The sequence below is a fragment of the Monodelphis domestica genome, chromosome 5 (assembly GCF_027887165.1).
Source record: "Monodelphis domestica isolate mMonDom1 chromosome 5, mMonDom1.pri, whole genome shotgun sequence".
NCBI lineage: Eukaryota > Metazoa > Chordata > Mammalia > Didelphimorphia > Didelphidae > Monodelphis > Monodelphis domestica.
The window spans coordinates 6,452,711-6,469,691 of NC_077231.1; the positions used below are offsets into that span (position 1 = coordinate 6,452,711).

Genomic DNA, 16,981 nt, shown 5'->3' on the forward strand with positions numbered 1-16,981 from the left:
GTGACTTGCCCAGGGTCACACAGCAAGGAAGTGTCTGAGGCCAGATTTTAACCTAGGACCTCCCATCTCTAGGCCTGGCTCTCAATCCACTGAGCTACCCAATTGCCCCCTACTTTCCTTTTCTGAAAAGGTCTCCCCAGCACTTCTTTGTCATCACCATCATCCTCTTACTCTCCAGTCCCTCCAACTCTTTCCAATAAATCCTCTTAAAAGGTTGCCTTCTTCTCCATTAGCACATAAGCTCCCAGAGTGTGGGACATCACTCTTTGCTTAAATTTACATCCCTAGCATTTAGCCCAAAGAAATCTACTTTCCTACCTACCACTCTCTCCTTCTAACAGACCCTAACCTCTCCAGGCAGCACAGGCCTAGAAGGCAAGTCTGGACAGTGCTGCCCTCTTCCTGGTCATGCACTCTCATCCCTTCCGGGTTCCACATGAAAGGGGCCCATAAATGCAGTGTCTTTGGTCTACTAAATGGGTGGATATCCTAGCAATAAACTCCACTTCATGTGACTCATACCTGTGCTTTACAATCACAGACCTGATTAACTGAGTAAAGAGCCCCATCAAGTCACAGGTATGCAACAGTCACCAAGCTGCAAAAGAACCACGAGGCTACTAAATGAGCAGGGAGTTGGAATATCTTATTTGTGGACCAGTCAAGAGACCAATGTCTGGTAGGGAGCAAAGTGTAAGACGACTAGAAAGGCAGGAGTAGAAGAGGTCATCAAGGACTTTGAATGCCAAACAAAGCATTTTATATTTGATTCTAGAGGTGACAGGAAGCCCCAGGAGTTTACTACATGGGGATGGGGAGGTATGGGACATGATCAGGTCTTGCCCTTAAGGAAAAACACTTTAGTGGTTGAATGGAAGATGGGTTGGAGTAGGAAAAAATGAGGCAAGCAGACCCACCACTGGATCCTCACACAACCCTAGGAAATAGATGTTTTTATAATCCCCATTTTACAGATAAAGAAATTGAGGTAAATGGAGGTGAAGTGACTTGCCCAGGGGTTACCCAGTTACTAAATGTCTGAGGCCAGATTTGGACCAGTGCTGTATGTGTGTGTGTGTGTGTGTGTGAGAGAGAGAGAGAGAGAGAGAGAGAGAGAGAGAGAGAGAGAGAGGAGGGAAGAGGAACTATCAGGAATGGGGGCTTGTGCTCCCTTACAGCAAGCCTCTCAGCTCCCCAGGAGGTATCCTAGAAGCCTAAGGGTATATTGTAACTGACCTTATACTGAGAGTAAATCCAGTCATAGCTAAGCCTTTTGTTACCTTTTTCCCCTGAATTATGCTAATATCACAGTTCCCAAATTTCCTGTCTGCCCACTTCAATTGACCTCTGGCTAATGGAGGATGTAGAAAGAAGAAAGACAGAGGCAGCCATTGCATTTGGAAGTCTTATCCATTTACTGTCCATCTGGGTTTGGACTTGAAGCTGCCATTAAAGCCACAATTTCCTCTCTTGGGCGTAGCTAGTCCCAAAAATGCCAGGAGATTTTTCCTTGGAGAGAGAGTCCATTCAAAAGAGAGGGTCTGAAATTTCAGTAATGTTCAACTTTTCTTTTTGAACTTGAAGAGAGACTTAATAAAGACAAGCCTATAAGGGGTGTAGTGGTGCAGTAAGACTACAACAGAAAATATTCAAAGTGGCAAATGAAGTGAGCACATGCAAATAAACTTTTAAAAATATAATCACCTCCCCCAAATGGCTCAATTGGTAATACAGCCTATGCTTGCCAGTAATGTCTTATCTAACAGTACAGAACACAGCCCGAAACCCTGGTGTTCTGAGTGTTATTTTACATTTCTAGTAGCATCATATATGCTTATTCTAAATAAATGAAAGAGACATGCATTTGCTGGTAAGCCTTTAAGGTGCCATGCACGATGCTAAGTGCTAGGGATAAAATACCAGTCAAAAAAAGGCAGTTCAATCAAGGAGGGAATGCTCTTGTTCTAATGCAAAAAGACAACATACAAGGGGGGTGAAAGCAGACATGGCTTCAAAGGCCAGGAGGGAAATAAAGGCAAGCTGCTCTGAGTCCCTTTGCAAAAAGGAAGATCCAGAAGGAACTCACCAATGAGGTGGTGGAGTCTTGTGGAGGGACATTCCTCAGAGGTCCCAGGAATTAAAGCACCATGGGTATGTACCACAAACAAACAGTTTGTTCTGTCATTGGTTGGGAAGGGGACAAGATATCTACCTTTGGGGAGCACCAGAGACAGAGGCCTTAAAGCTGTCCCACCTGGGAAGGAAGGAGCAGATCCAACACTTGGCACACAGTAGATATTTATTAAGTGCTGCTTGACTTGACTTGCTTATTATTCAAACATTCTGAATGGATGGCATATTTGGAAATGACTAGGAACGGTAATAAAGGTAAGAGTTTACATTTATAGCATTATTTAAAGTTTGCAAAATATTTTCCTCAAAACAATCCTGGGAGGTATTTTTTTTTTGGTCTGTGCAAGTACTACTGTGCCCATTTTACAGTTAAGAAAGTTAAGGTTCACAGGGATTATTAAGGAATCTGCCCAATATCACAGTTAGCAAAGGTTAGAACTGAGATCATACCTGGGTCCTCTGGCTTTTTTCAATTCCACTCAGGATTTCTCTTAGCCAACCTTTTTTATTTTAAAACCCTTCCCTTCCCTCTTAGAATCAATACTGTGTATTGGTTCCAAGGTAGAAGAGCAGTAAGGACTAAGCAACAGGGGTTAAGTGACTTGCCCAGGATCATACAGCTAGGAAGTCTCTGGGGCCATATTTGAATACAGGACTTCCTGTCTCTAGGCCTGATTCTCTATCCACTGAGCCAACTAACTGTCCCTTCAGGCAATCTTTCAAAAATTCCAAGTAGCCCTGGATGGTTGCAGAACCTTCTTCTCTAGGGTATAAAATGAGAAATGTTACCTATTTATTTGAATTAACTATGTCCCTGCCTGAAAAATGAGGCAAATGCTTTCTTCTGATGCTATGAAAGTGATTGTCCCTGACAAATGATGTTATTTATTTCATCAAACTTTATGTGCAAAATGAATTTAAACTGAGATCCAGAAAGCAAGCAGACTAAATTTCTAGCAAGATGGCATCAGGTATCAGAGGACTCCTAGAACATGGCCAATGGTCAATAGGCAGGATGCTTGAGATTCTGAATGAATGCCTTGGGCAGGCAAGGAAGGAGGCCACTGTAAGCTTTAAATTAATTTGTGATACTTCAAGTATTATTTTTATAAAATTTATTATCTGACAAAATAAAACCACATGACTAAGTTTTTCTACCTGCTCAAAAATCCCTGCTCCACCAAAACCACAACAAGCAGGAAAGAGAGCAAAAGACAAAACTACACCCAATTTATATCCTGCCTATGTCAGCACATAATGACAGGAAGTGAGTAGGGTGCTGGGGATCATAGTTTTTAGGGTAACAGATTCTATCACACAACCCCCTGGGATCTTTTGGAAGACTAGTCTTCCCAAGGATCCCAGGGGGAATTATAAAGCTGGAATTAACTCTCCCTTCACCCACTTTTAGATTTAATCACCAAAACATATGCATCCCACTTATCTTTAAGTATGGAGAGGTCTGTGACCCACGTGTACTCTAGTGGGTGATGAATAAAAAACAACTGACTGCCCCCTGGGCAATCCTAAGCAAGGCTAAAACTACAATTGGTCCGCATAAAGTGGAATGAATGCACAGGAAGTGACACAAAGAAGTGTCTTTAAAAGCAGTGGCAACTTCCTGTGAAGTCAGTTCTTTGGAGTTAGGAATTCGAGTTGAAGTTGGAATTCAAGTTGGAAGCTGGTGAAGGATCTGCTTCGTGGACCTGAGACTCTAAAATTTGGTTAGACTGTTCTTGGATCTCTCCTTTTGAACTACCACATGGGTAAGTGAAAAGGCTGATTCCCTTTCCTGGCTTTTCTGGAGGTACTAGCCTACATAGAGGCCCCTCATCTTGGAGGAGGCCTTGTGCCTAGAACCCTTGTTTAATTTACATCTAGACTCCTCTTTGCTGGGGCCTCTGAAGCCCTTCCTGGTTCAGACTGGGCTGGAGTAATTATCTACTCTCTCTCATTTCCTTACTTTCACTCTTTCTCCTTTTATAAATAAACTACCATAAAAAGTCATCCTAACTTGAGTAATATATTTTTTGCAACCACATTTTTATACATTTAGTCCAATCTTTAATTTTTAACCCTTATACCACAAAGCCCAGAAGCATGTGGTAAAAAACAGAAAGCCAGGCATATGAGTCAAGGCCTCTCTCAGGCCTGCTTTCTAGTTATTTGCTGTCATCATTCTATAGCCCTTTACAAGTGAGGACACTTACTAAGAGTTTGTCTCTACCACCAATCCATCTCTGATTTGTCAGGTTGCAAGGGTGACCTCCAAGAACCTCAGTTTCCTTCAAAGTTCAGCTCAAGGCCACTCCAAAGGACGGCTAGCTAGAGTGTCCCTGGTGCTGGTGCCCATCTCCTCTGCCATCACTTGGTAGATTTTTGTTGTACTTAATTTTCCTACACAAACTGTTCCCTGTCTCAGCCCCCCCTCCCCCTACACACACACACACACACACACACACACACACACACACACACACATACACACACACACACACACAAGCTCCTTGTGGACAAGAACTGTTTTGTTTTTGTATCCCCTGTGCTAACCAATGTCAGCCTCACAGTTGGTCTTCACCAGTGCTCATTGAATCACAGAACTGGAAAGGCACATTATTGATCATTGGTCCCTGGTGTACTGGGTCAACAGGGGAATCAAGAAAGGAAATCCAGATTTCCTTCCTCTGCTGTCATAAAGTCATGTTCTCCCCAAATCTAGTCCATTTAAGCCAGACAACCAATGACCTATAACAAGAGGACAACACCATCCCACAAAGGCTCAAAGACCACCAGCTGGTACACCATGGGAAGATCATCCAGAAAGAGGCTGCTTTGATCTGGTCCCATATGTCGAAAAGGCCAGCATGGGAAATAATATGTTTGCTCCCTACCTCTGTTTGAAGACCAATTTTTGCTCATAGTCAGAAAAATGGGAAAGGGAAATGGTCATAATTAGCATCAAAGAGCCCTTTAAACAAAATTCTAAATACTTTGAGAAAAAGAAATAGTTCAGGAAGAATTGAGCAAAAACTTTTATCTTAGAGAAAGGATTTCAGTCAGCAATAATAGACAAGTTCTCAAATAGGATTTCAAATACTTTTTAATGTCCAAGAGAAAGAATGGCTTAATAGTACACTCTATTACACCAAATTCCAGCAAGAACCCAAAACCCAGTCATGACTGAGTCAAGAGAAAACCAATGACAAGGAGAAGATTCCATTTTTCATCTTGGAAGATGCCCTAAGGCTGTGTTGATGAACCTATGGCATGCCTGCCAGGAGACTGCTTCCCTCCCCCTCTTCACATGTGCCTGAGGACATTTCTCTCATTACCCACTCCTCTGCCCAGCACCCCAATGGGAGCATCTCCTCCCTCCCATCTGGGGTAAGGTGGGCAAATAGGATATGAGGATTGCAAGTTTGGGCATCACTGCCCTAGGGTAACAGGGTCATTCTAGCTGATGCCTGTATCACTGAGAAGGTGGAATGATAATAAGAATGAAAGCAACAAGAAGTCACCTTTATACAATGTTTTGGGGTTCAGAACATAGCTGGGAGGTAGAGAACTATCCTCATCCTCACTGAGGAAGAAGCTGAGGTTCAGAGGGGCTATCTGACTTGAGCACAGCCATAAAATAAATCTGAGTAAGAGCTAGGATTTCCATGGCACTTTAAGACTTGTCAGCACATCACAAACATCATCTCATTAGTCCTCAGGTCCTGTTTCACAGATGAGGAAATGGAGGTGACTTGCCCAGGGTCACCAGCTAGTGAACATCTGAGGTTGAATCTGAATTCAGATTCCCCTGCCTCCAGGTCTTCTTCCCTCAGTTTCACCTCATCCCAATTGCCTAATCAAATAAATAAGGTGTACCAGTCAGTCCCCAAGCCCAAGTCTTCAGACTAGGAAGGTACCTCAGAACCCAGAGATTGCTCCAGGAATACAACAGTTTAGAAAGACTATTAATTAGAAACAAGATGAACAAATAGTTAAACAGATCTTAGGAACAGTCAGAAGAGGACAGGGCAATGGGGAATGAGAAGTCCCAGAGAGAAGCCTCTCAATTTCACTCTTTGTCACTTCTGCTGTTGTAGGTATGATAGCTCTGTCAGATAGCGGATTCTAAGGCAAATGCAGACATCAGACTTCAGTCAATACTGTGCCTCACTAAAAAGTCTGATAAGGAACCTGGACAGAAACACCTCAGACAGGTCTGCAAGGGAACCCAGGTCAAAAGTATCAGACTAGGTAGTCCATCCTTGAATTCTGCCGTATTATCCTACTAGCTAGGCCTGCCAAATTCCAGTGCTCCAGCTTCTCCCTTCTTCAAAATTCAGCACCAGGTTCACAAACTTACACACACAAACGCAACTCTCACCCACCCCCATTAGCCAATCAGTAGTTAAGCCTACCTGATTCTACCTCCACTTTCCTATTTAAATATATATATCTCCAAGGTTGTCCCGAGGTCCCTCAGGTTTTTCTCTTTCCCAGCCCCTGGCACAGCCCCCATTAGGCAGCTGATTATTTATTGAACCAAACTGAGTCTGACTTGAGTGTCTAGGAGCCTTCAGCCAATGCTCAAGTTTAGGCCCAAATCATCTCTCACCTAGACTTTTTTGATAGCCTCCTAATTGGCCTCCTTCATTCCAGCCTTTCCCCTCTCCAACCTATTCTCCATACAATTGTTCCAACAATTTTCCTAGGTGGCTTCCATTGCCCTAAGGAATAACATATCAATTCCTCCACTTGACATATTCCAAGTCAGTCCTTGAGCATCTGGTCCCAGCCAAGCTGTCCAGACTCCATTTCATGACTTCTCCTCCAACACTTTCTGGCCTGCTAGTTTCCTGAGCGTAGCATTCTCTCTCTGGCCGCTGAGTATCAGCACAGACCATCCCTGTTGCTGGAATCCTCTCCCTCACATTCCCTATTAGACTCCTTCCCTTCCTTCAATCCTCAGTTCATTTACTAATATAGAATGAGGAAAAGCCTTTCCTGGTAGTTAATATTCTCCTTTTCCTTAAATTACACTCTTTTCAATGCTCTATTCCCCCAAAGGAGATTTTGTTAGTTCCGTGGGTGGAGAAAGAGAAAGCTGTTTCCATGTTCTTTGTTCCCCAGGACCTGCCTAGCACTGACTATTACCCTTGTGATGTATGTAGTCAGTGTGTCATAAATGCTTGCTGAATGGAATGTTAAAGTGAGATCTAAAGAAAAGTCTCCCCTTGGTTTCATGTGTATTTCATGATATTATTTTTTGCTGATGGCTATTCAGTTTATAATTTTTTTCATTTACAAACTCTAGAAAATAGGGCCAAAGTGGTAAACCTTCAGGTAAGGTTAGAATGGGGATATTGTACTCAAAAGTTGTTGTCTGCTATTTTATTAAGCTTTTGCCTCATTAAAGATTAAGGAAGGGGGTTCATGTAATATTCTGCCCCTTATTTTGTATCTTTATGCGATTAGTTCTTTTTTGGCAGTTAGTAAGTTTGAAAGAAAATTAGGTCAACTTCCTGGTGTCTTTGAGCAGCCTAAACTTGTCACCTTACACAGACCCACCCAACACAACCTACTTTCCTGATTTCTTCTTCTTCATGAAAATTTATCTTCTAGACCTTTTTCTTTTTAATTGATTAAGAAAATTTTCCCATGGTTACATGATACATGTTCTTTCTCTCCCTTCCTACACCCCCCTCCAGTAGCCAATGCATAGACCATTTTTTTCTACTAGGAAGCACGAGAACCTGATTAATGCTAAGGTGTTTTATGGGGAATACCTTGGAATCTGGGGACCATCAATCCAATCCTTAACTAAAAAAGAATTCTGTTACTGGTAGCCTGACAACTGATCATTTAACTTTTCTTAAAGACCTCCTGGGCAACTTTCTCCAGAAGCTCATGCTACCTCTTCAAAGCTTCATGAAGAAGTTTTTCTTCACATCAAAATTAAACTGGCTTCTTGAGAGCAGAGATATTTTCATTAATCTTCGTAACTCCTGTTCCTCACACAGTGGACTCATGAGCCCAGTGGACAAACCAGGATAAACCTGGGTTGAACTGAATTGACTGATATTTTGCAACAGAGAAATGGTCCAGAAGGTGTCATGCAAGGGGGGGGGGGGGGGGGGAGGGCAGCGGCAGGCCAGGCATGGATCAAGATGGGAAGTTGGTGGGGGGGTGGCTGAATGCTACCCTAAGGCATTGAAGAAATAGTCAGAGCATGAGAGAAAAGTCCCACAAATAGTGGTTATGCACATGGTTTATGCCACAGACTCCTCTGGCAGTCTGATGAAACTATGGGACCCTTCTCAGAATCATTTTTATAAAGTTCACAATTAAAGGAAATATTAAATTTCAGTTTAAGGTTTGCAAAAATAAAGGTGTCATTTTTCCCATCCAAGTTCATGGACCCCAGGTTAAGAACCCTAGTTCTAGAGGGAAGTAAAGCATCTAGAAAGGATTTCCTGAAAGCCACGGACAAACCTTGCATAGGCTAAGAAGGGTTCTACTACTACAACCAGTGCTGGATACCCTCATGAGATGGAGTGGACCAAAGATTCCAAATGTACTTTTGCTCCTACCATCCCTCCTTATCTCCCTCCCTGAGGCCTCTTCACCACCCATCCAAATTCTATCCCTCATTGATATCCTGCCTCTCTCATGATGCCTTTCCAGAACCATCCAGACCAAGAAGACAGAGGAAGAGTGCCATTATGCACAAAGAGGACTGGCTTTGGAGTCAAGATCATTGAAGTTTAAGTCCTTCTTACATTTTCTACTCATGTGACCTTCACCTTTCAGAACCTCCTGATCTCCTCTATCCCCACAGAACATTTTGTTTGACACCATTCATTGTGTAATTCATTATGTGCTGACTGCCTTGTGATCTCCTTCAGGCCGTTTCCCTACCGAGATTATAAATTCTTGGAGTGCAGACTCTATTTTTCTACTTTCTCGTATATTTTGATGGTTCCTGACACATAAGACACATTCCACAAATATCTCATTGATTGATTCATTCATTAAAATGTGCACATTTTGAGAACAAAAAAGAGAATGGCTAGAAAGGAAGAAAATGGCAGAATCAATGATTTTTTTCATTCCAAATGAAAGATGCAATGATGCCAGAAAACCTAATCGATTCTAAAAGTGGATGTCTGAAGGAAAAAAGTTTCCTAGTTTGATTTTCATGTACTATCACCACAACTACATACTAAATTCAGACAATGGGCAGCAGTTCCACATGCAAGGAAATTTCAGAGAAGATCAGCAAAGGAATTGTCAATTGTCCTTTATACTACACATCATTTGGTCAAAATAAGAAAACAAGCCACAAGTCTGGAATGGATGCAGAACTGACTGGTGATGGAAATATGAGCTAGATAATGAAACAAGTAGATCTGAAACAGGCTGAATATTAGAATCCAAAAAGGAGTCATCGATGGCTTATTTGACTCAGTTTGGAAGGCGGAATCTATGGATGCACCCCAGAGCTCTCTATGTATTGTACTGTTTACTTTATTTTTTTAAGCAGTGACTAAAATAAAAGCACTTTGGGGGTGGGTGGGAGGGTGCATACTTTCTGAATTTTAGGATGAACTACAATTGTGAGGACTAGCTATTCAGTGGATTACAGAAGCAGGATGGTAAGAGAATCTCAACAGGCTAGAATTTCAGGCCAAATTGAGTAAGATTAAATTTAATGGGTATAAATGTAAGATGACTCAAAAAATCATCTCCCCAAGTATGATGTGGGCTGAAGGGTCCCACAAACTTTGACAAGTAGCTAAACAATTAAAAAAAACATAAAAACAATAACTAGTTGATTAGGATGGGACCATCTTTCAGATAAGACATATGATTTGCTTAGATTCACAATGATGGGAAAACTCATCACATCAATCTTTAGACATAACCTAGATCTTTGGTTGGGAGTCTCAGTTTCCCAGTTATCCAGGACTAGGTTCAAACAATGCTCAATTTCCACATTTACTGCCCTCCTTAGATTCTGCCCAGAATCAGGCAAAAGTAACTTAAAGTTACCCTGGGGTACTTAGTAACATTATCAGCATCCCATTTACATTAGGGTTTGCTCCCCCAGTGAGCAAACAGTGTGAATCATGGGTAAAGCCGTACAGACCAAAGTGGAACATGGGTAAGGTGACATCAATTCCTTGGGAACAGCAGAGCAACAAGTCCCCAAACCAATGGCCCCTTCCTTAGTGACTAATCAAGAAAAGATACGTTCCTGAGAGCCCCTCCCCACTATTACACTCTTACTTTTACCCTTTAACTTTGCTTACCACCTCTACCTTTCCTTACCTACCTTACCCACTAGACCAGCTACTCTGTTACTATATTCTCTTATAATAAAGTTTGTTTCCTCAACATGGAGTCAGTTTGAGCTGTCAACCATCAAAAAGAGGAAAGTATACATGTTAAATTTTGAAAGGATATATTAAAAAATCTAACAGCTCTTTTTTATAACATCAAGAAATTAACATAGATGGGAGTGCCTTTCTACTGAGGGCTGGCTAAACAAATGATGGTATATGAGTGTGCTGGAATACAGCAATTCATCTGAAGAAGCTTGGGGACTTTTTAGTGACCTGGAACCAAAAGTCATCAGGGTAATCTGCAGTCCCCAAAAGCTAATATGATATCAAGCAGCACTGAGAAAATCATCATGTGTCCACACACAGGAGAATCAAATGGGAGACTATGAAATCATAGAACACTTCTGTAAGAAGCAATGAGTAGGATTAACACAGAGAAGCATGGAAAAAACATACATGAACGGATGCAAAGTGATAACAATCTACAAAACACAAACTGACTACAGAAATGGAAATGGAAAGAATGACAAAAAGCTGAGCATGAATGTGGTGAAAAGAGAAGCTCTGCAGGAAGGTCCCTCCTCTTCCACTTCTCTATAGAGGTGGCTACAGCTCTGGGACATCTCACAGATTGCTAGACTTGTTCAATGTGTGGGCTGGTTTTGCTGCATCGTTTTTCCTTTTTTTATTCTTTGTTATGGGAGGTTCTGGGAAGGAATGCATTGAGAAATATGAGGAACCTAAAAACAGAGCATCACCATAAAAACTGAAGAGTAAAAGAAGGGTGTCACAGCCATGGCTAGGAAGTGAGCACAATCAGACCACATGGGGATCTCATCTTTAGATACCACATTTTAGAATAAGCTAGACACTGCTTAGAAAGATGAAGTATCTTAAACCCGAGGCCTGGTTGGGGGAAACGAGAATACTAAGCCTAGAGAAGTAACTTCAGGTATCTGAAGGGCATTCAACAAAGAAGAGAGCTTAGATTGTTCTGCTTCCACAGATAGAACTAATGGGCAGAAACTAGAAATAAGCAGATTCAGTCTTGGTTAAAGGTATAACATTCAAACAACCCAAGCGAATCAATCGCAAATGAGGCTACCGGAGGAGGGGACAAGTTCGTGTGCCATGGGGGTCTGCAAGCCAAGGTTGGCTGGTCACTTGGAGACTATTACAAAAGGAGATTTGGAATCAGGTTGGACTAGATGGCAGCCAGAGGATTCTCTGGACTGAATTCAATTAAAAAATGTTAATTAAGCATTGACTAGTTTAGGGAGACAAAGACAAAGCAGACCCTGCATTCAAGAAGCATACATTCTAAACAGCAAAAGCAACCAAGAGGTTCAGGGAAGGGGCAGCTCGGTGATTCAGTGGATAGAGCACTAGGCTTGGAGTCAGGAGGATCTAGGTTCAAATCTGGCCTCAGACACTGTGTGACCCTGGGCAAGTTACTTATCCCTTACTACTCGGCTGTCTTAGAGTTGTTACTAAGGCAGAAAGTAAGGGTTGAGAGAGAGAGAGAGAGAGAGAGAGAGAGAGAGAGAGAGAGAGAGAGAGAGAGAGAGAGTGTGTCAGCAAAGGCTTAACAGAGGAGGTAGCTTCAAGGGGCTAAACTTGAAGGAAAATAAGGCAGGAAGCTTGGCACTCTGCCTAGAAATTCTCCAAGTTTTTATGCTGGGCACTAAATCATGGTAAGACTGGAGGGTTTGTACTGGACAGTCTCAGCCTGGATTTTTCATCTTTTCCATGAGATAACACAACAGGACAGTCTGTGCACATGCCATTTAAGGCTGTCCCTGAGACTTGCTGGACACCTGATCAGTCTCTCTCTAACCCTTGGGGAGGCCTCATGGGGGTACACAGTGAGAACAGGTGCTACAGGAATTTAGAAGGGAAGTTACAATCCAGTGAGGAACACAAAACAGGTACAAAGAAACCCAGACCCATTTCTTCTCCAAAAACAACCACAGCCATTTAGAAATGGGGTCAGAGGGGGCAGCTGGGTAGCTCATTGGATTGAGAGCCAGGCCTAGAGATGGGAGGTCCTAGGTTCAAATCCAGCCTCAGACACTTCCCAGCTGTGTGACCCTGGACAAGTCATTAACCACCATTGCCTAGCCCTTACTACTCTTCTGCCTTAGAAACAATACACAGCTGACTCCAAGCCTAGTGCTCTATCCACTGAATCACTGAGCTGCCCCTTTCCTGAATCAATACAGTATTGATTCGAAGACAGAAGGTATGGGTTTCAATTTTTAAAATTTAATTTAATTTAATCTAAAAAAAAAAGAAAGAAAGAAATGGGGTCAGAGAATCCGGGGAGGAACATTTAAAGGGGAAATGAATTTAATACAGCAATGATAATACTATCCAGGACATCACTCACGTTTACATAGCGCTCTATGGGTTACAAAGCATTTGCCCAATGTGAGCCCATCAAAGTTTCACACTAGTCTGAGTAGTAAAGACCCTAAAGATCCTTCTCATTTCTATCTTTTTTGGCCAAGGTTTGTGATTTCCCAGTGAAGAAACTCCCTCTCCCTGGGCAAATAAAGTAATAATGATCTGGGCTACAGAGGATTTGACTGGTCTCCCCAGGGTCACTCAGCCAGTATGGACAAATCTGAGGGGAGACTGAAGCACAGGTCTTCCTCAATCCAAAAGTATATTGCCTCAAAGCCCCATTTTTCAGGTGAGGAAACCAAGATTTGAAGAGATCACAAAACAAACTAGCTGGGACTTACACGAGTGAGGAAACGTCACTACAACACCCTCCTTTGCAAGGAACTGAAGCCATGCTACAGAAGAGGAAGACTGGAGCAGAGGTTAGCACTGACCTTTGGCAGCATAAGGACCGATCTGACCATGAATGTTGCTCCTCCAAAAAGCTCCCTTACTTATGGGAGCTATTCCCCACACCTACGAGTCTAGAAAACCTCATGTATTTTCAAGAGGTTCTAGGGAAGGTGTCAAGTACCTTTCTTGAACACACTCATAGACATTTTTCAAGTGCACAGGGATATGCCCAAACAAGAAAAGCAGAGGACAGTAATAACTCGGTGTGGCAAAGAGGGGAATCGGAAGTAGTGGGGCCCAGGAGGAATACAAAGGCCAAAGGTGGAATCCTGCCCTCCAGTTTTCACCCAGTAACCATTAATGTTACCTCAGCTTCCTCACTGATCCCTGTACCTCTGACCTCGAAGCAGTGCTACAAGGAAAGCATCTTGTGAATCTTAGAACCTCACAAAACAAGAAGTGTTTCTGATTGATTTTAGGGATGGATTTGGAGATTGGAGAAGACTTGTATGATGTGAAATGAAAAGGACCAAGGGAGCAGTTGATGTAAGGCCTCTGCCACCACAAGAAAGACACATGGGAAAGACAACAGACCAGTGGCCCTCAGAATCCACCTCTTCAGATTGCTGGCTCTCTTGCCCAGGCTGCTATTTGGAGAAGATCTTTCCAGCTCACTCTCTACACTTTTTCTCTAGCTCCTCCCCACACCCCTTGTTCCTGGCCAGGTTCAGGTTCCCCCCTTTTCAGCTGCCCTCTAGGCATTGTATTCCCCCCTCCATTAGAATGTAACCTCCTTGAGGGGAAGGAATTTTGTATTTGTATCCCTAGCATCTAGCACAATGCCTGGCACAGGGGAAGTACTTACTACATGCTCCTTCTGCCAGTAGGTCCATCCATCTCTCTACAAATCACGGCTTCAGAGAACTAAAGCTGACTGGTAGGTGAAGGAAAGGTGATATCAAAGAAGATGGGAGGTGATAGCAAAAGAGACAAATTAAAAGAAAAAAAAACACAAAATAAGAGTACCAAAAAACTTTTTAAAAATATGGGGGGGGGGGGGGAAGACGGCAGCAGACCTTGAGACAGGGAGATCCTGGGTTCAAATCTAGATTCAGACACTTTCTAGTTGTGTGAGCCTGGCTAAGTCACTTAAACCCCCATTGCCTAGCCCTTACCACTCTTCAGCCTTAGAAGTGATACTTAGTATTGATTCTAAGACAGAAGGTCAAAGGATAGGATGCAGAGTTGGAAGGCAGCTCAAAAGTCACCTAATCAACCTCATTTTCCAGCTGAGGGACACTTCCCATTGCACCCCAATGTTCAGACTTTCAAAGGAAGGAAAGAAGAGAAATTTGAAAGACATTAAATAACCTCTAAATCCAGATTCTGCCTTTGGTCACTCTGAGGGAAAGTTGCAGGGAGAAAAGGGCAAAGGAGAGGAGAAAGGACTTAAAGGAAACAGTTCACCTAAGAAGTGTCTATTAAGCACCTTCCAATGTGGCAGGCACTGGGCTAAGAACTTGTTACCAGTATCTCACTCTATCCTCACAACAGCCCGGGGAGGTAGGTATGATTATTATCCCCAATTTACAGTTGAGGAAACTAAGGTAGAGAGGGGTAAGTGACTTGAACAGACTTATACAACTATTAAGTGTCTGAGGCCAGATCTGAACCTAGGTCTTCCTGAGTCAAGATCTGGTGTTTTGTGCACTGTGGCGCCTCCTGACTAAACACATCATGGTAACCTGTACTGTGAATGTGTGAAAAAAATTGTGAATATTATAAATACAGAAAAGCATGGAAAAACTAAAATAAACTGATAGAAAGTAATGCCAGCAGAGTCAAGAAGACAATTCACCCAGTGGCTACAACACCTGAAAGAACCATCAAAAAAACACCAGAAAATGAATGTCGCAGGGCAGCTAAATGGCTCATTGGATTGAGAGATGGGCTAGAGATAGAAGGTTCTGGGTTCAAATCTGCCCTCAGACACTTCCCAGCTGTGTGACCCAAGGCAAGTCATTTAATTCCCATTGCTTAGTCCTTACTGCTCTTCTGCCTCAGAATCAATACACAACTCTAAGACAGAAGGTAAGAGTTTAAAAATAAAAAAAGAAAGAAAAGGCAATGAATGTTGCAAAATGACAGAGAAGGAGCTAAAGACAATATCTCTTCCTATTTTCATTTGGAGGTGGGAGTCCATGAATGCAGGAGATTACTGAAAATGTCAGGTTTTTTTTATATCTATTGATTGTTTTTGCTGATTTTTTTTTTCTTTTTAAAAAATCTTTTGCTACAAGGATTAATTCTCTGAGAATGGAAGAAGAGAGATGCTGGGGGAAAGTTAGGTAATAATAGACTACAAAAGATATCAATAAAAATAGGGTTTTTCAAACATTAACTGCTCATGAGTAGGATGAGCTAACATAATAAAAATGACCAACCATCCTACCCAAACTTATTTACTTAGTTAGTGCCATATCCATTAAACTACCAAAAATCTTTTTTACTGAATTAGAAAAAAACCATAACAAAGTTCATTTGGAAGAACAAAAGATCAAGGATATGCAGGGAAATAATGAAAAAAAATGCAAAGGAAAGTGGCCTTGCAGTACCAGATCTCAAACTATACAGTGGTCATCAAAACAATATAGTACTGGCTAAGAGTCAGAAAGGAGGATCAGTGGAATAGACTTGGGGTAAGTGACCTCAGCAAGACAGTCTATGACAAGCCCAAATCCACTATTTGATAAAAACTGCTGGGAAAATTGGAAGACAGTATGGGAGAGATTAGGTTTGGATCAACACCTCAAACCCTACACCAAGATAAACTCAGAATGGGTGAATGACTTGAACATAAAGAATGAAACTGTAAGTAAATTATGTGAACACAGAATAGTTTACATGTCAGACCTTTGGGAAAGGAAAGATTTTAAAACCAACTAAGACTTAGAGTCACAAAATATAAAATAAATAATCTTGATTACATCAAATTAAAAAGGTTTTGTACAAACAAAACCAATGCAACCAAAATTAGAAGGGAAGCAACAAATTGGGAAACAATCTTCATAACAAAAACCTCTGACAAAGGTCTAATTACTCAAATTTATAAGGAGCTAAACCAACAAGCCATTCTCCAATTGATAAATGGGCAAGGGACATGAATAGACAATTTTCAGTCAAAGAAATAAAAACTATTAATAAGCACATGAAAGTGTTCTAAATCTCTTATAATCAGAGAGATGCAAATCAAAACAACTCTGAGGTATCACCTCACACCTAACAGATTGGCTAACATGACAGCAGAGGAAAGTAATGAATGCTGGAAGGGATGTGGCAAAGTCAGGACATTAATTCATTGCTGGTGGAGTTGTAAATGGATCCAACCATTCTGGAGGGCAATTTGGAACTATGCCCAAAGGGCACTAAAAGACTGTCTGCCCTTTGATCCAGCCATAGCACTGTTGGGTTTGTACCCCAAAGAGATAAGGAAAAGGACATGTACAAGAATATTCATAGCTGCACTCTTTGTGGTGGCAAAAAATTGGAAAATGAGGGGATGCCCTTCCATTGGAGAATGGCTGAACACATTGTGGGATATTTTGGTGATGGGATACTATTGTGCTAAAAGGAATAATGAACTGGAGGAATTCCATGGAGACTGGAACAACCTCCAGGAAGTGATGCAGAATGAAAGGAGCAGAACCAGG

At 41.9% G+C, this 16,981-nt stretch overlaps 1 protein-coding gene and 1 long non-coding RNA gene across 12 annotated transcripts in view; one reads left to right on the plus strand and one right to left on the minus strand.

Annotated features, from left to right (window-relative positions):
* The window catches only part of PPP6R2 (protein phosphatase 6 regulatory subunit 2), a 166,213-nt gene that overhangs the window by 94,714 nt on the left and 54,518 nt on the right, over positions 1–16,981 (minus strand). The gene's annotated exons all lie outside the window — the stretch shown is intronic.
* On the plus strand, positions 7,356–9,075 carry LOC130454294 (uncharacterized). Its single transcript, XR_008911954.1, has 2 exons — positions 7,356–7,470; positions 8,812–9,075. It is a non-coding gene; the product is annotated as an uncharacterized LOC130454294 (long non-coding RNA).